Here is a 24,432-nt window from a genome sequence, read left to right as displayed (position 1 = left end):
TTTTTTTTTCAGATTTTCTGTTTAGATAATCATGTCATCTATGAACAAAGACAGTTTTATTTTTTTCTTCCTAATCAGCATACCTTTTATTTTATTTTCTTGTCTAATTCAGTAGCTAAAATTTCCAATAGAATGTTGCAAAGGAGTTGTGAGAGAATGACTTAGTTCATTTGTGTTGCTATAAAGCAATACCTGAGACTAGGTGATTTATGAAGAAAACAAGTTTATTTGGCTTATGTTTCTGCAGGCTGTACAGGAAGCATGGCACTGGCATCTGCATCTGGTGAGGGCCTCAGACTTCTTCCTCTCATGGCAGAAGGTGAATGGGAGCTGGCATGTGCAGAGGTCACATGCCATGAGAGGAAGCAAGAAACAGAAGGTAGGTGCAAGGCTTCTTTTAACAACCAGTTCTCATGGGATCTAATAGCGTGAGAACTCATTCACTGCCTCCTTCCCCAGGGTGACATTAATCCATCTCATGAAGGACCTGGCCCCATGACCAAAACACCTCCCCTTAGGCCCCACCTCCAAAAATTGGGATAATTTCAACATGAGGTTTAGAGGGGCAAACATCCAAACTATAGCAAAGAGGATATCCTTACTGTCTTAGTGGGGAAGGTTCTAGTTTCTCACGATTAAATATGATGTTAGTTGTGGGGTTTTTTTAGGTGTTCCTTATCAGGAAGTTCCCCTCTATTTCTAATTTACTGCGAGTTTTTACCACGAATCAGTGATGGATTTTGTCAAATGCTTTTTCTGCATCTATTGATAAGATTATGTGATTTTTCTTCTTTAGCCTGTTGTGTAATAGATTACATCAATTGATTTTCAAATGTTGGATTAGCCTTGCATACCTAGAATAAATTCTACTTGGTGTGTTGTATAATTCTTTTTATGTTGGATTCATTTTGTTAATATTTTGTATCTGTGCTCATGAGAGATATTGGTCTATAGTTTTTTTCTTGTTTGTCTTTGTTTTTTTCTTGTAACATCTGCCTGGTTTTGGTATTAAAGTAATACTGGCTTCACAGAGAGCTAGGAGATATTTCCTCTGCTCTGCTTCTGAAATAAATTATAGATAATTGGTATTTTTTTCCTTAAATATTCGGTAGGACTCACCTGTGAATTCATATGGGCATGGTGCTTTCTGTTTTGGAAAGTTATGAATTACTGATTCAATTTCTTTACTATATATAGGCACATTCGAATTGCTTATTTCTTCTTGTGTAGGTTTTGGAAGATTGTGTCTTTTAAGGATTGGTTCATTTCACCTAGATTACCAAATTTGTAACCACAGAGTTGTTCATAGTATTCTCTTATTATTCTTTTACTGTCAATGGGATTTGTAGTGATGTTCCCTCTTTTGTTTCTGATACTAGTAATTTGTGTCCTTTCTCTTTTTCCTTAACCTGGCTCAAAACTTACCAATTTTATTAATTTTTTCAAAGAAACAGCCTATCATTTTGTTGATTTTATCTATTGAGTCCCTGTTTTCAAATTCGTTGATGTGTACTCTCATTTTTATTACTTTTTTGTTGTTGTTGAATTTGGATTTAATTTAGTCCTCCTTTTAAAGTTTCCTAAGGAAGCTTAAATTACTGGTTTTAGATTTTGCTTATTTCCTGATATATGAATTCAAAGCTCTAAATTTCCCTTCAAGCACTGCTTTTGCTGTGTCCCATATATTTTGATAAGTACTTTAAAAATTTTCATTTAATTCAAAATGTTTTAATTTCTCTTGGTATTTCTTCTTTAATCCACGTGTTACTTAGAAGTGTGTTGTTTAATCTCCAAGTATTTGGGGATTTTCCAGCTATCTTTCAGTTATTGGTTTCTGGTTTAATTCCATTGTGGTTTGAGAGAAGATGCATGAAGGTATATTTTATGGCCCAGAATGTGGACTATCTTAGTTAGTGTTCCAGCATCATGTGAATGCCACTATGGCTTACTGCTTGTACCCTCCAGAGTAGTGGCCTGAATCACACCTGGGCTCACTTGAAACATGAATGGGGTGGCCAAGGAGTACTTCGCTGGAATGCAGGGAGCAGAGTCCAGAGGCAACTTTCAGCAGTGAATCCCTGGAGTGTGCCCTCGGCTTCTTTTCTCAATCCATTCTGCCCTCCTAGAACTTTGGACCTGTGATGAGGAAAAGCAGCCTTTGAGATCTTTGAAACGCCTTCAGGGTATTTCCCCCATCGTCTTGATGAATAGCATCTGGTTTCCTTCTATTCATATTATTTTTGTAGGGGTGTGTGTGGAAGGGTAGGTAGACTTATTTTTTGACAGTTAAATTGCTTTATTTCTTTATTATTATTATTATTATACTTTAAGTTCTGGATCAATCGCCTTAGCAAGCTATTGCTTGGCCCCACCCTTAATTTGCTCTGCTAAACACACTTTTTCCCTCTTAGCATGGCCAGCCTATGAATTTTCCAAATCTTTCTGCTCTGCTTCCCTTTTAATTATAAATTCCATCTTTAAGTCATTTGTCTTGCATCTCACTGTATGTGGTTAAAAGTAGCCACACAACAGCCTGAATGCTTTGCTGTTTAAATATTTTTTCCACCAGGTGTTGTAGTTCACCATTCTTAAGTTCTACATTCCATAAAGTCCTAGGACATGGATATACTTCTTCCAAGTTCTCTGCAACTATGTAACAAGGATGGCTTTTATTCTAATTTGCAATACCTTGTTCCTTATTTCTATCTGAGATCTCATCAGAATGGTCTTTATTGTCCACATTTCCACCAACATCCTGATCATGACCACTTAAGTAATCTCTAAGAAATTTCAGTTTTCCCACAGATTTCCTTTGAAGCCCTCATCAGAATCACCTTTAATGCTCTATTTACTGCAATAGAGGCATTTTGTAAACTACTCCTCCAAATTCTTGCAGCCTCTACCCATTACCCAGTTCCAAAGCTGCATCCTCACTTTTAGGTATCTGTTACAGCAACAGTCTTACTTCTTGGTACCAATTTTCTATTTTAGTCAATTTTCTGCTGCTATATCAGAAGACCACACACTAGGTAATTTACAAATAAAAGAGTTTTATTTGGTTTATGGTTCTAGAGGTTGGGAAGTACAAGGGGATGGTGTTGGCCATCTGCGGGGGCCATCTTGTTGCATCATCTTGTGGCAGGAAGGCAAGTAAGCAAATGAGACAGAGAGAAAATGGGGGCCAAATGTAACCTTTTACCAGAAGCCCACTCCTGTAATAACTAACCCACTCCCATGATAATGGCATCAATTCATTCCTGAAGGCAGAGCCCTCCTGGCCTAATCACATTTTAAAGGTCCCATCTCTTAATGCCATGACAATGGCAATTAAATTTCAACATGAGTTTAGGAGGAGACATGCAAACCATACCAAGTCCTTAGTGTATTAATCATAGTTGTTTTTAATTCCCAATCTGATAATTGCCAACATTCTTGCCATATCTGAATTTGATTCTGATGCTCACTCTCTCTCTCTCCAAACTGTTTTTCTGTTTTTTGTCTGTTTGTTTGTTCTTTAGTATGCCCTATAAGTTTTTCTTGATAACAAGACATGATGTACTGGATTAAAAAAAAAAAAAAAAAACTACTGTAAAAATGGGCCTTTAGTAATGTAGTGGTCAGGTTTTGGAGAAGGGAATTCTATTACTAGGTTTCAGTATTTTCATAAGACTATGCTTTCGGACTGTAAACTTTACAAATGCTTCTCAGTCTTCCTCCCTACCCACACCCCTACTTAGATGGGACAGAATTGCTAGAGAAGGCTGGAGTTGGATATTTTGCTTCTTTCACATAGATGGCTAGAGTGGGCTGGAGTTGAGTGTTTCCCTTTCTGAGGCCCAATAGACTTTGATAAAACCCCAGCATGTTAAACTCTGGTTAAGTAGTTTCTCTTGAGGACAGACTTTGTTAAGAAGAACAGAATACTCTGGTATATTTCACAATGGTTCCTTTTCTCCTCCCTCTGCTGGAAGCATGAGGGGATTTTTCTCTAATATTAACTGTGTTCTCACCTGGTAGAGCTCCAGGAAATAAAACTTATAAAGGCATGGGGGCCTCTGATTACTTGGTTTCCCTGGAGTTTTTAACTCTCAGACTTGTCCACACTGAGCTTCCAGCAATTCATCAATTACAGTTAAGGTTTTCCTACCCTGGCACTGCTTCCTGAAGGGTATTCTGCTGAAGGGTTTTTCACATAAGTTGTGATTATCTGTATTTGCCTGTCTTTCCAGTTTGTGGGGAGCAGTTTGACCTCACTTCCCTTATGAATCTAAGTGTTGATTTTTCAGTTTGTAATTAGATAAATTATTTTTAAAATGGATCTCTTATCCAGATAATTTGTGGTAAGTTTGACTCTAAAATATCTTAGCTTAAACAAAATTCTACCAGTGGGTTTATCAAGTGAAATTCCACTGCCAATTCAAATACAGAAGTGATCAATGAGCTTCAAATGAGAAGCATCGGCCCTGCTTTGTAAATGCTATAACACCACACACTTCTTTCCATTGCTTGCCAATGCATGATGTTTGTGAATATTTAAAAAAGTAAATTGAGAAATGAGAGGGGTTTAATTAACTAAAAACAGAAGACATATTAGGTGAGAATATTTCAATTTGGCTAGCTTTGGAAAACTATTGTGATATTGATGTTATGGAAGCCTGAAAAAACCCTATGTGTTGCTCTGATTGCTAATAGGTTTTGAATGGAATAAACTGTGGATTTTAAATTTTGTGTTGTCCCCAAAGCTATTATCTTCTTAAAAACAAGAGAGAATTGTTTTTATTGAAGTAATTAATAGCTTTTGGCAGAGACGGAATTAAAAAAAAAAAAAAAAAAAGGCATACAGACCGCCCTGCTGAACAGCTCACCACCTCACCCTCTGCTAACTAGGGTGGGAAGATTCACAGGTGCTTCTATCAGAAATGCTGATGTGCATCGTTGGAGGGAAGGAGGCTGCCAGTTCCATGAGGAATGGGCTGTAGGAGCCAAATGGAACTGAATTTCAGGAGAGAGAGAAAATGGAGAAGAAAAGCAGTAGCATGCTTATGTGTGTTCATCTTTCCTTTCTGATCTCAGAAGTGTATAAGGTTTAATCTTCAAGTGGGTGATATGACAGTAAAAGGCATGACAAAGAAGCTGTTCCCACAATGCATTTTAGTCAGGTTGAGGATGCATGGCCACATCCTCCCACCACAATGCCTTCTACAACCTGACTAGGGGATCTTCCCCTGCAGCTGCCCCGACTTCTGCATCCTCCTCCACCAGCTATGAACACCCAATACTTCAAAGTCTTTTGCTTCCCTAAGGACAATAGCAACACAAGAAGTCAGGTCAGGTCTTATTCTTCCCCTTTCTACCTAAATGGGTTTTTCCGAAAGGAAGAAGCCAAGGAGAAGGGACTTGAGATGCTAGGTATCATCTGAGTGTACAATGTTAATACTTCCTTACCTCATACATCTGATTTCCTAGTTTACACATGCTTTTTTTCCTGTATATCTTTTGAAGCTCTTTGAAGACAAAAAAAAGCCCTCTATCCTTTGCCCAGGAAAGTTCCACATGCAAAGGGGTCCTTTCAAGTGAGCTTTTAATCACACCAGAAATAAGTTTGCCCTGTGGTTTCTTTATGTGGCTGGCATACTGCAGTCATGTTATTTTCAAATTGAAGATGTTATTTCCACTACCTGAAGATTATGTGTCTAGATACCTCAGAATAGAAGGGATGTGCTGATAACCATATTAAAATCATAAAAATACCATTATGTTTTTCAAGGCAGAGTCAGATTGAGTTAATCAGAATTCGTTTGCAAGATCCCGTTTGTTTCTGTGTTGAAAATAGTGTCAGGTTGACAAGTCTTTTGTTCCCACACGATCGCATTGGCTTCTATTCTAATCTGTGTGATACCCGGACAATACAGATAAGCTAAATGTGGTCTAATCAATTCTGACTCTTCTGATCTGACTGATACTTTTGCATGGATTTTGATTAATCAGAAATGTATAGAATATTCATGTCTCATCCCACAGTTATGACAGGTGCAGACTTTGCTTTTCATACGTTCAGAATAATGCCACAATTCAAAGTGTCCCTTTCATCTGACATACTACTAATTGAATGAGTTCTTTCTTGAAATAACAGAATAGCCTGTTGGCTTTATACTTTTGAAAAGGGAAATGTGATTTAGAAAAGCTCCTGTGAAGTGTTATCAATGGTAAATAAATTTGTAATGATGTAATTCAGACTCTCTCAACATAAGAGAATCTCTGAAGATTTTATTGACTTGATAAGGAGAATAATGGAAAATATACAAAATAGACTCTATAGCAAATGTCAAAAGATTCCAATCAACATGGAAGGTAGCATCATTTTACCCTCAACGAGAGTATATTTTTCTGTTTTCCTCCAGGACCTTTAATTCCAAATCCCTGTAAATGCTATCAAAGGAAAGATAAACACATGGAAGCACAGAAAGGGATTCAGTCTCAAATACAGAAGAGACTGATTGCTGTCTCATCCTAAGTGAAGAGGGAGACTTCTTATCCCACTGGAGATGCATGAAGTTGGAAAGAGCATCACTTATACACGTACAACAACAACGACGACAACACACCAAAACAAAGACAAACAAACAAAAAAACCCCAAAAATCTACAACTTTCATTTACGCTGTCAGAGAGCTAAGGAATGATAGTTGCCTGTGAAAAGAGATGAGGTGAGAATATTTTCTTACCTAGGACGTATGAAACTGAACACTTGTAAGAATAACTTAGCTAAATTTGTTAACAAATTGGTAAAAACTGAGCATAGGTTAGCAAAATTTGTGTGTAGGTTAGCAATGGAAAGAACACAGAACCTCCAGGGCTACGGATATAAGGGGGTTTTTCACCCACTTTTCCACTAACCTTACCATATACTTGCACGCAAAAATAATGGGGAGAGTCTTCAGAAAGCATCCCTTGAAGGCCATGCTTTCAGGAGCTGAATGGCAAAGCCATGCTTGCAGGAGGTGAATGGAAAGGGAGGATCCCCTTCTCCCTGATCCCTTTCCCCTACCTCCCCTATGGAACAACAGTCTTATACTGTGGGAAGAAGGGCAGCAAACACTTTAGGTACTCTTGAAAAAACCCATTGAGGATGGAAAGAAAATAGAAAAAAATAAACCTTCTAAACTTAAGGGAGGTGCAGAAGCTTTGAGAAAGCCGTGAAAGCCCATGAGACTCGGGGGCACAGTGATTACCTAGGTCTGACACATTGTTTGAACCACCAAGAATACCGCTGTTATCATCATCAGGCTAACACATATTAAGGAATGGTGCAGCTCTTTTTAGAGAATTGCAGGAATGTGGAAAGAGACCCTCTCTGAGGTACAGCAAATAGGGATGACCTAATGCTAAGGTTGAAGCAGACATTGAGAAAAACCCTATGTTGATCCAGCCCCCACCCTAAGCACAAGTCATTACTAGAGGAATTTGAAGCCTGTGGTGCACTGTGAGTAGCCATAGCAACAACAAACCCTAAACGCAGCTCAACTCAGACTAGATTAATTTAAAATTCCACATTAAAGGCCTAGGAAAGATACACCCAGTTTTAGACATAAAACTATTTATCTCACTCTCTGCTATTCTGCACAAAATGTACAGCTTTCAGCAAAAAGTATGAGGCAGGTGAAAAAGTGACTAAAAACACACTGCAAAGAGACAAAGTAAACAACAGAACCAGACTCAGATATGACACAGATGTTGGAACTTTCAGACAGGAATTAAAATAACTATGATTAATATGTTAAAGGTTCTGAAAAGAAAGGGGGGTAATATGCAAGACCAGATGGGTAATTTTAGCAAAAGGATGGAACCTAAAAGTAAAAGTTACATGGAAACACTTAAGATGATAAATCCACAGTAATAGATAAAGAATGCCTTCAATAGGCTCATTAGTAGACTCAATACAGCTGAGAAAAGGATCAGTGAACTTGAAGATAGATCTATAGCCAAAAGATACATTAATTACCAAAACTGAAACACAAAGAGGAAAACTAATAGGGGGAAAAAAAAGAACAGAGCATCTAAGAGCTGTCGGAAAATGGTCAAATGATTTAGCATATGTGTACTTAGAATTCTAGAAAGAGAAGAGAGAAATGAAGAGAAGAAACAATAGCTGAAAATTTTCTAAAATTAACGACAGTATGAAATCACAGATTCAAGAAGTTTGGAGAAGACTAAGCAAGATAAATACCACACACCTAGGCATATCATACCTACACTGCTCAAAACCAAAGGGTATAAAAAGACAACCTTACAAGCAGCTGAGAGAGAGAGAGAGAGACAAACAAAATTTCATATAAAAACAAACACAAGAATTACAGCCAACTTATTATCAGAAATTGTATAAACCAAAGGCATTGGAGTGACAAAAGAACTGAAAGAAAAAGAAAAAGAAGTCGACCTAGAATTCTACACCTGGAAAAAATATCTCTTAAAAATGAAAGAGAAATAAAGATTTTATTTGACGAACAAAAACTTATTGTTTTTTGCTAGCATATCTACCCTGAAGTAATTTTCTAAAGGTTTTCAGGCAGAAGGAATAGATAAAACTTGGATATATAAAAACTGAGAGCTGTGGAATGGAATAAATTTATATTTTCTTACTTTTAAATCTTCTGAAAGGTAAGTACTGAAAGCAAAATAATTATTTGATTCGCAAAATAAATTAACTTTTTTTGACAAAATTTGACATCTATTTGTGATTTAAAATTCCAAGCAAACTTAGAATCACTGGAAAATTTCTTAACAACATAAAAGGCATCTACTAGGAGACTACAGCTAACAACATATATGAAAACTGAATGTTTTCCTCCTAAGATCGGCAACAAGGTAGGAATTTCCTCTCTTTCTATTCCTAGTCAGCATCATACTAGAAGTGCTAGCTAGGACAACAAAACAATAAAGAAAAAACAGAAGGCACATGAATTAGAAATAATGAGATAAAATGCACTATTCACAGATGGCATAATTGTCTATACATAAAATCCCAAATAGTCTCCAAAAGAAGTTCTAGAACAAATAAGTCAGTTTAGCAAGACTTCAAAGTACGGGATCACCATGTACAAATTAATTGTATTTATATATATATAAATGAAAAATTAGAGTTTCATATTTTAAAAACAGCAATGTCATTTATAATAGCACCAAGTGCAGGATCTGTATCTCAAAAAGCACAAAATACTTATTTAAAAAAATCAAAGAAGATTTAAAGAAATGGAGAGATAAACTCTGTTTATGGATTGGCTAACTATTGCTAACATGGCAATTCTGCCCCAAATTGATCTACAGACTCAAAGAAATCCCAATGAAAATCCTAGGAGAATCTTTTATTGCTATTGATAAACTATTTGTAATATTTGTATAAAATAGGAAAGGAACTAAAACATTCAAAACAATTTAGAAAAAGAATGAAGTTACAGGACTCACACTAGCTGATTTCAATACTTACTATAAAGCTACAGTAATCCAGACAGTAAGTTATTGGTAGAAGGATGAGTATATAGATCAATGGAACAGACTAAAGATTTCAGAAGTAGACTCATAAATATGTGGCAACTGATTTTTAACAAAAGTAGAAGGACAATTCAGGGTATTGGATGGGGCTGGATGTGTATATGAAGAAAAAATGACCCATACCTTACACATTTTATGAAACTTAACATGTATCTTAGACCCACCTCTATACAATTTGTTTTAAAAAAAGAGAAAATTTTTGTGCTCTTGTGTTATGCAAAAAGTTCTTAGATAAGAAACCGAAAGCACAATCTATAAAAAAAGAATAAATTTATAAACTTGGTTTTATAAAAGAGCTGAAAACTATTCAAATGTCCATAAACAAACTATAATCTATCCATACAATGGAATACTACCTACAATAATAATAAACAAACTATGAGTCATACGATACTGATGAATCACAAATGCATTTTGCTAAGTGAAAGAAGATAGACCCAATAATTATATATTGTATGATTCCACTTATATGACATTCTGAACAAGGCAAAGCTATCTCATAAAGAACAGATCAGTAATTGCTAGGGATTAGGAGTTGTGGGAGGGTTTGACTACAAAGGAGCAGCAGGAGGGAATATTTTGGTGTTATGAAGCTGTTTTGTGTTGATTATTCTGAGTGATGTATCTACCACGTGACTCTGCATTTGTCGAAATCTGTAGAACTGTATACCACAAAGAGTGGCTTTTACTGTATATAAATTTAAAAATAAGTTTTAAAAAATAAATGCAGTACGTTTTGCTATCTTTCCAAATAACACATTTTCTGGTACTTCTCTGACACACCTGACTTCCAAATCATGGATGTTTTTATTAGCCTCTGGGTCACCTCCCTTTCTCTCTTCTGATCCTTCTAGACCTGCACTGTGCAATACTATAGTCACTACCTATGTGGGGCTATAAAGCACTTTAAGTGTGGCTAGTCCAAATGGAGATGTGCTGTATGTGTCAAATACATACCAGATTTTAAAGGCTTAGGACAAAAAAAAGTAAACTGTTTTATTGTCATATGGAAATTAATTATGTTCGAAATAAAATTTTTTTATATATTGGATTAAATCCAATACAGCATTAAATTACTTCACCTTTTTCTTTTTACTTTTTAAATGTGACTTCTGAAAAATTTTAAATTACATTTGTGGCTCACGTTTTGTTCCTACTGGACAGCACTGGTGTAAAGTTTTGTGGTGACTGGACATCTCTGCTTTTCCAAGTTTCTGACTCTTAGCTCTTCGTAACAGACTAAACTCGGGTTCTGGCATTCCTTCCTGAACCATGGATACTGCTTTCTCCATCACTCTCTGTTTTTCTGTACCCACTCCCACTTTCTCTTCCCTTCATCTCCTTGGGAATACAATAATATAAAGAAATAATGATCTTGCCACTGTATTGGTTCGTTCTCACACTGCTAATAAAGACATATCTAAGACTGGGTAATTTACAAAAGAAAGAGGCTTAATTGACTCACAGTTCCACATGGCTGGGGAGGCCTCACAATAATAGTGGAAGGTGAATAAGGAGCCAAGTCGCATCTTACATGGTGGCAAGGAAGAGTGGACTTGTGTAGGGGAACTCCCCTTTATAAAACCATATGATCTCATGAGACTTATTCACTATCATGAGAACACCATGGGAAAGACATACCCCCATGATTCAATTACTGGGAGGTAATTACCATGACACATGGGAGTTGTGGGAGCTACAATTCAAGATAAGATTTTGGTGGAGACACAGGCAAACCACATCACCCATGAACAGAGGTGTTTTATTTAAACAGTACAAAGTTTTCCAAGTTTTGAACTCCCAAAATTGGTGTGATAGCTCTCCAGTTCCCACAAGACCTATCACTACCTATGGAAACTTTACATGTTTACATTATTTATCTGGACCCTGAAGAAATTTGGGTTTATGAATCTTACACTAGCCCACCTTTCTTATTTTAAAGATGAGATCATCAATGCCCAGGATGGGAAGCAATTTTCCTGAATTGGCTTGGTCAGAGGAACAGCCAGGACTATCTCCAAGTCCATTGCTCTTTCACATTCTTCACTATCACAAACAAACCTGCTCTCTCGGTTTGTTTTCAAATTCCTGTGGGACTTCAGTACAACAGCAGATCATCAGCTGGCCTCTTTTGATGTAATTCACGAACTCTCTCAATCAAATGTGGCTGCAAATTGTGTCACAAGAACACTTTCCACCATCTCTCCCTTGAGTTACCTGCCACGATTCATTTAGAACTTTGCTTCGTTTTCACCATATTAATTACAAAGATTGAAAAAAGTTATTTTTGTATATATTGTTTGTATACAGACATATCTCAGTACACAATTGATCATCTGCCATGGGATTTTGGTACCACTATGGAATCCAAACTCCTAGAAGTAGTCAAATCTATGTCAAATTGTACTTACTGGGTGTATTAGTCTGTTTTCACAATGCTGATAAAGACACACCCGAGACTGGGCAATTACAAAAGAAAAAGGTTTAATTGGACTTACAGTTGTGTGTGGCTGGGGAAGGTCTCACAATCATGGAGGAGGGTGAAAGGCACTTCTTACATGGTAGTGGCAAGAGAGAATGAGGAAGAAGCAAAAGCAGAAATCCCTGATAAACCTATCAGATCTCGTGAGACTTACTCACTATCATGAGAATAGCACGGGAAAGACTGGCCCCCATGATTCAATTACCTTCCCCTGGCTCCCTCCCATGACACATGAGAATTCTGGGAGATACAATTAAAGTTGAGATTTGGGTGAGGACACAGCCCAACCATATCATTCCTAGAAGTCAAGGGAGTCAAATTTATGTCAAATTATAATTACTGGGGAATGGATGGATTATGAAAAATTTTGAGTTTCTTTTTTATTGTGGGATTTTTAACTTCTTTGAGTCTCCTCTGAGCACCCACTCAGATTGTGGAAATCTGAGTGCAAAACTTGGCACAGGGTGGGCTCCTGCCAAATACTAGTCCCCATGAGTTTTTACCTAACAGATTATTTTCCATTGTCCCTCTTTTCCTCCAAGTCTGTGTGGCCCTGCTTTGCTGTCAGATTCTAACTCAGTTCACTGTGAAGAAAGGTAAATCAAAACACACCTTAAAACACTTTCCTCAGTTAGCTCTTGCGTCTGTCCAATTATCCCCTTTTGGGACCCCTTTGTGTCAGTCTCTGACTAATCAGTGTTCACACCACGTCCTGATTTAGTATAAACTGCAATTTTCATGAACACAGGGAGAGATTCACTCGCTCTTCCAAATTAATGATGAAGGCGTTAAATAAGAACATCCCCAACAGCCATTTCTGCAGCTCCCTACGACCAGATACTTTACAATTTATCAATAACCTTTCTTTGTGATCTTGTAGCTAATTTTGCAAATAAAATTTCCTGAGACATATCAAATCTTTACCAACATAAGATATATTACATCTCTTGCATTTCCCCTTCATCTATCATAACTCTGTCAAAAAAAAGCTATTGTGCAGGAATGATTTGTTTCTTTGAAGCCTAAGTCACTTATTGTTACTGATATCATCACTCTCCTGCTACTTAGAGGTGTGTGTGTGTGTGTATATGTGTGTGTGTATATATATGTGTGTGTGTGTGTGTGTGTGTAAAATTATGATTGGAAGTGATGTTTACAGGGCAATTATTGCCAGTATCTTTCTTTTCTTCTTCCTTACTTCCAAAATCAGGTTATGTTTCATATTCCATCCATCTGATAATTTTCCTGATTCCATACCAAGTGCTTAGCCTGATTTCTGATGATTACTATATGAAGCTCATCAAACTCAAGGGGACCCATCCTCTGGATCTTGAGCAACATCCTAAGTAAGATAGGCCAATGTCAAGGAGTCCTTGCACTCTCGCAGCATGAGGGAAACCCACTTCCCAGGCACCAAAAGGGAAGTGTAAGAACCCTAGGTTCTTCCATTAGTGGAAATATATTTTTTTCAGGGAACTCCTGTGGAGATACAGGGTTTTCAGAAAATAAAAAAATTACAGAGATCAACTAGGAATAGAAGTTCTGCCTCATTTTCATGTGGCCTAAAATAAGTTGGGAAATTTGCCCATCTTAATCTCCTGGATATTTTACTTGTCTTGGTGTCTTGTCTTTTAAAAAAAGAAAATGGGCATTTATTGAAAGCCTGTCCTAAGCCAGTCCACGCAACTCCTAATATTTATTATCCCCATTTTATGGATCACATTATAGAGATTATGGTTATGTGGTTATACCTGAGGCCACAAAGGCAGCAGGTAGAGCTGGGACTCTTATACAGTCTGTTTAACTTCAGAGACCTGTCATTTTCCACCACCCATGCTGATTTATGTTTTGCAGAAAATCATTCTGTGACTATAGATAAGTCTCATCCTACTTTGACCCCAGTTCCCTCTCCTGTAAAATGGAGGGGTTGTAATAACTTCATTGCTAAGATTTCTGCTTGTTGTAACACTCTGAGGGCCTTGAAGGACTTGAATTCAGGGCAAGAGAAGACCTCATTGTCTTTCCTATAGGTAAATGTTAATTTTAAAAAATAGAAAAAATGATGAGAGAACAATATGAGCTAAGACATATTGGCCTAAGTAAATGTGAGTGTGGTTCATGCAGATTCAGAAAACTAAATGACTAGAAGTAATTTTGCAAATTTCCTTAGACATACCAACTAGGCCATAAAAAATGGAAAATGCTGAGATTGAAAACTTTATGGCTTCCCAACTGCTGACTCCAACTCAAGTTGCAGTTCTTCACCAGGTAATCCAAAAGAGACTTTTACAGGGTTTTTTAACTGAAAGCTCAGCCTTTTGGAGAACATGATTCTGTTTACTGATATTTCCAGAAATCTTCATCACTTAAGGAATTTGAACTACTAGTATGATCTCTGCTGTTTTATACTCCCTCTTCCTTTGCACATAGTAGACAAATGGCTTTTCACATAATTTAGTACCTTTGATAGGGAGAAAAATGATCTAGAGTTATGAGAGGGGCCATTACTTATATGGTTGACTACATTCTTAATATTCTTGTTTCTTTTCCTTCCTTCCTTCCTTCCTTCCTTCCTTCCTTCCTTCCTTCCTTCTTCCTTCCTTCCTTCCTTTCCTCCCTCCCTCCCTCCCTTTTCCTTCCTTCTTTTTTAGGGAAAGGAAGGGAAGGGTTTTGCTTTCAGCAGCTTCTGTGTTTCAATTTGTAGTTTCTACATACGGTATTTTTAAAGACTCTAATAGGCTCACTCACCAATGGCCTGGCCCATGCTCCATGTTCTCTCCCAGCCAGGACACCTGGCTCCTTGGCCAAGGCAGTGAAAGAAGAGATCATGGGCTGGTCATTGACAATGGCTCCAGCATGTACAAAACTGGCTTTGCTGGACACAACGTCCCCCAACCCATGTTCCCTCTCCATCATTGGGCACCCCTGACACCAGGGCATGATGATGGGCATGGACCAGAAGGACTCCTACATTGGTGACTAGGCCCAGAGCAAGCATGAAAGCCTGACCCTGAAGCACCGCATTGAGCATAACATCATCACAAAATACAATGACATGGAGAAGATCTGGTTCCACATCTTCTAGCTGCACATCACCTCTGGGGAGCACCTGGTTCTGCTGACCAACGCCTCCCTGATCCCCTAGGCCACTCATGAAAAGATGACCCAGATCATGTTGGAGACTTTCAACATCCCAGCCATGCAGGTGGCCATCCAGGTTGTGCTACTGCACTTGTCTGGCGGCACCACTGGCACTGTGATGAACTCTGGTGACAGGGTCACCAACATGGTGCCCCTCTACCAGAGCTGTGCCCTCTTGCATGCCATCCTGCATCTGACCTGGCTAACTGGTACCTGACTACCCCACAAATACCCTCGCAGAGCAAGGCTACAGCTTCACCTCCATAGCCGAGCAAGAAATCATGCACAACATCAAGGAGAAGCTGTGCTATCTCTCCCTGGACTTCCAGAGAAGATGGCCACCACAACCTCTAGCTCCTCCCTGGAGAAGAACTAGGGGCTTCCAGACAGCCAGGTAATCACCACTGGCAATGAACAGTTTCAGTGTCTAGCCCTCCTTCCTGGGTGTGGAATCTTGTGGCATCCATGAGACCACATTCAACTTCATCATGAAGTGTAATGTGAACATCTGCAAGGACCTGTTTGCCAACACAGTGCTGTCTGGTGACACTATCATATATCTGAGCATCACTCACAGGATGCAGAAGGAGGTCACTGCCCTGGCGCCGAGCACCATGAGGATCAAGATCACCACTCCCCTTGAGGGCAAGTACTTGGAATGGATTGGTAGCTTTATCCTGGCCTTGCTGTCCTCCCTCCAGCTGATCTAGATCAGCAAGCAGGAGTGTGATGAGCTGGCCCCTCCATCATCCACTGCAAATGCTTCTAAATGGACTGTGAGCAGATGTATAGTATTTGCTGCATGAGTTAATTCAGAAGTATAAATTTGCTCCAGGCAAATGTATACACCACATGCTAACCTCACAAAATTGGAATAAGCCTTTGAAAAGAAATTGGTCCTTGAGGCTTGTATCCAATATTGGCACTGGATTAGAGAATTTGTTGCTGATTTTGACCTTGTATTCAAGTTAATTGTTCCCTTGGTATTTGTTTAACACCCTGTACATATCTTTGATGTAAACCCTTAGTACATGTGGCTCAATCACTTCGTGGCTGAGGTGAAAACATGCTTTTGGAGGAGAAGTCTGTGGCTTGGTGTGTCTGTGTGACCAGCAGTCTCTCAATCAGCACAGGTATTAATGTGCCAGAACAGAGTGCTTCAGGATTTCTCTAGAGGCTGACAAAATTTCTGAACCAGTTGTCCTTTCTGTCTTTCCGATCTGTGAGGGTTGGAGAAGTCCAAGCCTTAGGACCCAGTTTCCTTTCTTACCTGATGTTTTCCTGCCAGAACACTGTGGCTTGCCTTGAGTTAGAAGTGGTTGGCATTTGCACCTGTAAATGCATTCATCCTTTTAATTTATGCAAAGTTTTTGTACACAATTCTAGATTCTTTAAAAGATGAAAACAAATTTTTGTTTTCTACTGTTATGTGAGGACATTAGGCTCCAGAAACATGTCATTGTGTAAGGAAAAATAAAGTGCTGCAGTAAAAAAGATAAAACAAGATTAAAATAAATAGTTTAGTGGGCATACTTTTACATAAAAATTCTCTATATATCTATGAAGTCAGCCTGTCTTTTGATTCCCTCCGATTGACCAAGTACCTTAAGCAAGTATTCCTTTCTTGGCAGCTTGAATACAATTAAATTTTGTAGGATAAATCCCTGTGAATTTTTTGATACTAGGTAAGATTTGGAGAAATGGGGGCTAGCTGGTTAAAAACTCAAGTCCAAGGTACTCTTTCAATCATATTATAAAAAATATGTATTTTAAAAATTGAGATTCATGTAATTTTCTGACTTGATTGAACTAGAAACTCTCAGCAAGAGCTTGATTTCTAGCCCATTATCCAGACCAAATAGGTTTGGATGAGCTTCTGTTAAGTATGCAATTCTTAGGCTCTCTGAATTCTGCTCATCAACAGTAAAGACATGCTGCAGACGACAAACAGAGGAGCTTTTGGGTCCTCTAATTTCCACTGTCTGAGCCATCAGTGAGCAGGGGCACAGCATCCTAATAGAGACTGCCTGCACGTGCCCTTTCCCAAAATAGCTACTTGGCTACCCTCCTTTGGTTACTTCTCTGGGCTAGGAACATAAAAGGCTGGCAAATCTAGGATTATAAATGTCACTGCATAGTATCAGCAGATCATATAGGGGTGATAAAAGTATTAAGCCCCTGGAAGGGGGGCGAGTCTCAATTTTCCTACCTTTAAAATGGGAGTAATGCCATTTTAAAGGTGAGGTAAAAAAGAGAGGTGATATACACATGTATATACATAAAATGTCATGCAAAGTCCCTAGCATAGGGAACACAATAAAGTGCTTGTGGTAACCGGTGGTTGTTGGTGCTGTTTAATGAATGTAACTAGCACATATGGAAGGTCTGCTTCATATCCATGCTTTGCAAAGCTCTGAGATCACAGACATTAGGGCTCTTGTACAGGCAGAGCCCGCATGGACCCCCTACTTCCATCGATGCTCTTTCCAGAGCCCCTCACTATTTGCCAAGTTTGTTAGGCTTCCCTTGCATGCCATGTAGGCTAGAGTGCCACCTCTTCTTATCCAGATCACCAGGCCTGGTAGTCATGCAATTTCAAGCATGGAAGAAACCTTTACCAACAAAACAAAAAAGGAATTCTAACTTCTTTCTTTGCCAATTCCTGAACCTAGATGGTCACGAGAACTGAGATATATGCTTTTTTCCCCCCAATGCCTCAAAAGGCATGTACTACTTAGCTTAGGCCTACAGGTGATTTATTCTTTTTGAATATATTATTCAAAGTATCAGTGCTCAATCTGAACACATCTTAAAATTGTAGATATGCCTTTTTTATGAAAGGGTGTTAGAAAACTGCAGCTGTCTGGCATGCGCCAGTAGTTTAAGTGTGTATGTGTGTGTTTGTGTGTCATGTAAGTTATCCATGCTCTTTTAGAGAAAATGCCACTATGCAGAGTCTATTTAATTGTTAATCTTCTGGACTCTTTTGGGCATTCATATATGTGCATCTAAATTTAAAAATGTAGACATCCTGTAATAAAATAGGGCCATATTTAACATGCTAATTTTATTCCATTCAATAACATCATAATTCTCTTACATCTCTCTCTCATATATACATACGTGTGTGTATACACCCATTTATATCTTCATCCGAAATGACTATAAATACTGTAATTTATTTAATCAATTTCCTATTATCAAACAGTTGTTTTAATTTTTTTCTCATAAATGTGACCCAGGCATTACTAGCCAATAAGTACAAATACAGTAACATTAGTTCTCCATATTTAATATCTCTAACGGCCCAACTCCCAACATTTTCAGAATTTTCCTCCTTCAATATTTCCAAGAATCCCCAAGTGCTTACATGTGTCCGTGGATCACTCCTGTTGCTTGCTTCTCTGGCCAGCTGAACCAAGGCAATGCATCCCCAAGCCTGACAGTTCCATAGGACGTGCTCTGGTCGGTCACTGTGCCCCTGTTGCTGTGCTACTGACCTCATCACCATGTTCTGAAAATCCACCATTCCAAACGTGTCCACTAATGCGTTTCAAAATTGGCAATCTCTTCTGCTATGATAAGCCCTATGAGGTGAAAAGGAAAAGATGTCTTCATTATGCTCAGCTAGGATCCCACAGTGAGCTTGCCTGCTGCCCAGTGTGTCCACTGTTGTTATACACTCTATAGTTCTCACTTAACTACTTTATTTGAGTGACCACCCACATCTCCCTAGTAGAGGGCAGAATGACCAGTTTGCTGGGACTTTTCTGGTTTTAGCACTGTAAGTCCCATGGCCCAGGAAACTCCTCAATCCTAGGCAAATCTGAATAGTTGGCCTCTCTAGTAGAGGGGTTAATTCAAGTGCTGGTATCAGCTAACACTTTGTATTTGGAACCATTGCTTCCTTCTATTGATGAGGTGCTGTTGCTAAGTGAGGGGCTTACTTTCTCCTTTCTGATGAAATTCACCTTAGGATTACTCCCATCTGGTTTACACCAGAGCCACATTCACCAGACATGCATGCCTATATCTCAACCTCAAAAAAAAAAAAAAAAAAAAAAAAAGAGAAATGGTTTTAAGTATTTTATCCCAAAAGGCTCTTCAGCTCTTCAATTAGCCTTGTGTTTAGCCTCTTAAACTGGATGCAGGTGCATTTAAGGTGGGAGAGGTGTTGCCTGACCCCACTCAGCAGAAGCTTTGGAATCCCATTGTTTTTACTTTCACATGAACAAGGCCAGATGAATATCTTTGCACTTAGACCTCTATGCATGAGCTTGATTGTTTCTTCAGGATAACTTTCCCCAAATGTAATTGCTTTTTGGGATTTGATACATATTGCAGTTTCCCTCCGGAAGGTCTATTCCAATTTACTCTTTTGAATTTATTTTTTAAACCATGCAAATCTATGTTCAGAATGAAAAAGCTCTGACCAGTTTCTAGGAGAACAGAGCACATTCTATCCCAGAAAGTCCTTGCCAGAGGGGAAAGGGAGAGGACATGAGAGAAGGGCTGGGGAAGAACAGTTCCAGGGTTGCCTCAAAGGACATGAGCTTTAATAAGCCCCTTATACTGAGGGCTTTGTGGTTATTATAGAGCACTTTCTCCGAGAATATCTATGCAGTCCCTCTGAGCACAATGTTTCTTCTTTCATTCAGGTCAAAATTTCTGCAGGCTGCTACACCCCAGCCAGGGAATCTGCACTTGGAAGGAAAACAGAGGCTGGGAAAATTCCACCCTGACTTGCCCTCTTTTCTTGTTTGATTCATATGAAACTGTGGCTACTGGCCTCCAGGAAACAAAAATGATAAGAAACCCAAACCCAGGCCATCATTAGCAAAATGAAGCAGTTTTCCAGTTAGTTGGAGGGCAGCCCAACGTGGGGTGGAGGATTCTGTCTTAGAGAAAGTTCCTAAAACGGTGTATGATACTTATCAGGGTAACTGACAGTGCTTTGTGCATCATGCAACCCTCGATTACCAGGTCTCCTGGCTTCATGGGTCTAGCTCCCTAGTGAAAAAATGGCTATCTCCTAGAATCAGGCAGAGAAGGTGAAACCTGGGAGTATGGAGTTTATCAAGTTATATTCAACATACAACCGGCACAGCTAACATTTTCTTGGTATATGAGTGTATCAAGGTTATATTCAACACATACTCTAGGATGAAACACATAGGGAGATGTATACAAAGGGCATGTCTAGCTCCATAGAGTTTCAAATCCAAGTAAAGAAAATGTAAGGGATTTGGAAGAAAGAGAATGTCCTGTTTGTATGAATACTTTGTAACTCTTGCAAGATATTGGAAATGATCTCCTCTTCACTGAGTAGTATGGGAACCAAATCGCTGTTACCATTAAATCTGATTTGAATGCCAAGTGCACTAAATAGATGCCCATTTACATAATTAACTTGAAAAATGATAAAAAATAAGACCCAATTCCCTCATCAATCCTGCAGAGTCCTGGGTAGGTAGGTGGTCTTGATCTTAGTCCTAGCTGACCAAGGTTTTCCAACCAAGAGCAGGCTTCCAGGATGCTCCCACTGGCTCATCCAAGGCATTCTCCTGAGCTGCCTGGACTTGAGTGAGGAACAAGGAGCAAGAAATCACTGCATTGGAGATCATGGCTAAGATAATGCTCTTATTTGGGTACTTAACTCTCCTATGTCTCATAGGGGGAAGTAATCCAGCAGGACATACCAGAAACTTGGTTTCTGGTCTGCGTAAATCTCACCATAAGCAAGTTGCTTCTCCTCTCTGGGAATCAGTTTCCTGGCCTTTAAAATTCGGAGTTTGAACTATGTTGTCTCCTAAGATCTTTTCACCGCTACTATCATCAACAAAACAGCTCCCATCAAATAAACCATCTATATCTCTTTTGAGTTTTAGAAAAGTTCAATTTAAAATCATCATTTGAATTTCTGCAGGCACTGTGTGAAAAGTCACATGCTAAAGGGCAATTCTTTGCCCTTGATTGTTTCACTACTGTTGCCCTGGTTGGCCTTGGGTAGTGGCAGGCTTCTAAGTGCCCTGGACATGGACAAAACCATCCCTTGTCATCAAAATGGCAAAAGAAAGTACAGTTTTGCTCTTTTTGTGCCATTCTTGGGGTTTCATTGGCTTCTTGGAAGGCAAATAAATTACCTTTTACCACCTTCACTGCTATATCCCTTCGTATTTTACACTTTTCTGAAGTCCTGTTATGCTTTCATCTAGAGTCCAGATTCTAGATGGACTGTACTTACTCCAGCCTTTCTCCAAGCTCTGACTAAAGAACATCTGAAATAAACACTTCTACATTTATTGTAAGCTGGTTTCCAGGGTTGATCCTGAGAAGTCGGCAGCCAATTTGATCATGGTTCCTGTGGAGGTAGCCTGTCTTTTCTTGTTTTGTTGTCTCTTGTTCATGTTGCTCATTTTATCATGTTTTTAGCAATTTTTGTTCATCATCTCATATTCCCTGAAATTTTATTTATAATAATTTTTTGAGCACTGTGTTCTTCAGAGAGAGGCCTCATCAACCTGGAGTTATTTTTAACCACATGGTTTATGTGGAGTTTTTAGGCCATTGAGATAGCATAAATGTGTGTCCAAATCCCCCAAGCAAAGGTTCAGGCAGACAAATGTCGCTCTGTGAGGCAGGTTATCCTACTGAGGGTGTAACCCTTCAAGGGTGATGTTTTATTCAGAGCCCCAGTCTTTGTCTCTAGTTCCCTCTGAATGTGACTCTAGGCCACCAGGATAATCCTTGGATTTAGGAAAAATGTTAGCTGTACTGGTTTTAAAATATGTCTTCATATTCTCTAGTACTTCTCCCTTCAAAAAGTGGAAACTAAATTCCACTCCCCTAGAGTGTGAGCTGAACTTGATGACTTGTTTCTAATGAATAGAAAATACTGGAAGTCATGGTGCATGACTTTCAAGACACTATGGCCTCCTCCTTGCTCTCCTTGTATTGCTTATCCTGGGGGAAGCCAGTTACCAAAGTGTCAGGACACTCAATCAGCTCTATAGAGAGGCACCATGGCATGGATCTGAGGCCTTCTGCCAAAAGCCATGTGAGTGTACCATCTTGGAAGCACATCTTCCAGCACCAGAAAGCCTTCAGATGATCATAGCCATAGCCAATATCTTGACTGCAGCCTCTGAGCCAAACCCACCCAACCAAACAGCTCCCAAATTTCCAACACACAGAAACTAGGAGATAATAAATGTTTATCATTTTAATACACATGTTTTAGGATAATCTGTTACTCATCACTAGCTTATCTCTTGGAATTCTCCTTTTTTGTCACTTCTGGCCTTTCATTATTTACTTTATTGCGAGAATAGCCATGCTTTTAAAAAGGACTTACTGCATTTCATCTAGGATCTTGGGGAGTCACTTCTTGGGAGCAGCTTCTGCATATCTAGCCTGCCATGTTTCTGAAAAAAGAAGTCCTCTCATTTGTTAACAAATCCTCTTGTCAAATGTAAAGCTAGTGAGGCAGGTTCATTAACCTCACGATGTAGGTAAGGAAGCAGTTTCAAAAAAACTGAGTATCTCCCCAAGGTCACACTGCCAGCAAGGAATGGAGCTGGGATCTGAATCCAAGTATAGCAAACACCAAAGTCCATGTTCCCTTTAAAATCACAAGCTGCTTTCCATAGATAGAATTGAAAACACTGTTGTCATCCAATCCAACCATTTATACATTGGGATAGAGTGGATAGGAAAAGGATAGGTGGGAAGAAACAGAGGCAGAAGCTAGGGGCCCTGCTACCAGTGTGCTGAGGCTGCAGAGGGACTCTTGTGATCTTTGAGTGGACCTCCCAACTGTTCCTTGGAAAAGTTATTTGGCCCCATGCTGTCTTCTCTTTTATTTCCCTAGGTGTTCCCCAGGGTCCTACTCTAAAGTGTGGTCTGGAGCACTCTCTCTCCCTCTGCACGGGCTCTCTGGAAGGACTAGGCTGCTCAATGGTTCCCATTAGCGATCATTTCTCGACAATCCCAAGCTATCTTTGCAGCCCTGCCTCTCAGTCCTTCCCAGGCTTGTCTCTCTTGTTGTCATCTGGAAGGCTGCACAACCAAATGATGAGCTCATTATATCACACACCCAGTAGGCAAGTAATTTAACTTCCCTAAGCCTCAGATTGCTCATCTATAAAATGGGAGCAGTAGTGCCTATATCATGCACTTATAAATATTAAATGCTATACTATAAGATGTATAAAACCCAGTGATTGGCACCTAGTAAAAGCTGAATAAATGGTAGCTATCTAGAAAGTTTAGCAAATTTAGTTGATATTGGCTGGTGGCATAGCATGCAGCAGGGAAAGGTTTGTTTTCATGTATTTTCCAGCTTTCACATTTCATTGTAACACAAATGTAATTTCAGTGAAAGGAACAGGACGAAAATATGCAAGGCGTTTCCTATGGCCTCTACCAACCCAGGGATTTAACATCATTAAGATAACTATTTGGACAGTTTAAGGCTACATATTTGCAAATGGGATTTTAAGGGTGAAAACCCATTTGTAACCCTAAGGTGTTTAAACAACCCTGCAATTTGATCTCAAATACCCCGAGCACTATCTTAACTACTCCAGCCTCCCGTCTGTCTGCCAATCCTAGTCTTACTTCGAGGACCACCTGTCAATTGCTGCAATGGCTGGGGCTTTGTGAGGCTCTCAGCTGTAACCCAATCTCCACAAGTGTTTGAGGGATGCTGCAGCTGCCACAGAATTTGTAAGTTTTACAGTGTTGTGCGGTGGCTGGGGTTCAAAGGCACGCCTCTGGAAAGTTTCCATTCATTCATTTCCTCATTCACCAAAACGTGATGAGTGCTCGCTAAGGGCTGGTCCCTGTGCTAACTAAGCCCTGGGAACAGAAAGGGAGTAAAATAGGGCCTCTGTCTTCAGGGAGCTCACAGATTAGTAGCAGACATAGACAGACAAAGATATACTACAACACAGATTTGTGCTTGATACAAGAATAGAAGCAGAATCAAACATGGAAGAAAGTGACCATCCAAGGTGGGAGAGAGCAGAGGGGAGGAACAGCTTCCCATAGGCATATCGAGTGGGCTGTTAAATGTTTCTCTTGGCTTTAGCTCCAACTCCTGTGTAATGGCACCCTGCCTTCCTACCTTTGTTCTTCCTATCTCGCTGGCCCAAATCCTTTTCTAGTTCCCATTTAATGTTAAAGTATCTTATTTCCTCATCTTTGTAGCACATCTTCCACCCCAGCACAACCCCAGAGGCACTTTCAGTTCAACATTAA

The 24,432-nt window shown here is 39.2% G+C and overlaps 1 protein-coding gene across 1 annotated transcript in view; it reads right to left on the bottom strand.

Annotated features, from left to right (window-relative positions):
• Positions 1-14,669: 14,669 nt before the first annotated feature.
• The window catches only part of LOC101017017 (uncharacterized protein C5orf64), a gene marked incomplete at its 5' end in the record, with an annotated part of 147,664 nt that continues 137,901 nt past the window's right edge, over positions 14,670-24,432 (bottom strand). Inside the window, one exon of the mRNA XM_021939380.2 lies at positions 14,670-18,758. The remainder of the gene's footprint in view (positions 18,759-24,432) is intronic.

The sequence above is a fragment of the Papio anubis genome, chromosome 5 (assembly GCF_008728515.1).
Source record: "Papio anubis isolate 15944 chromosome 5, Panubis1.0, whole genome shotgun sequence".
In the NCBI taxonomy this organism is placed as follows: Eukaryota; Metazoa; Chordata; class Mammalia; order Primates; family Cercopithecidae; genus Papio; species Papio anubis.
This window is presented reverse-complemented; position numbering and strand designations above follow the sequence as displayed.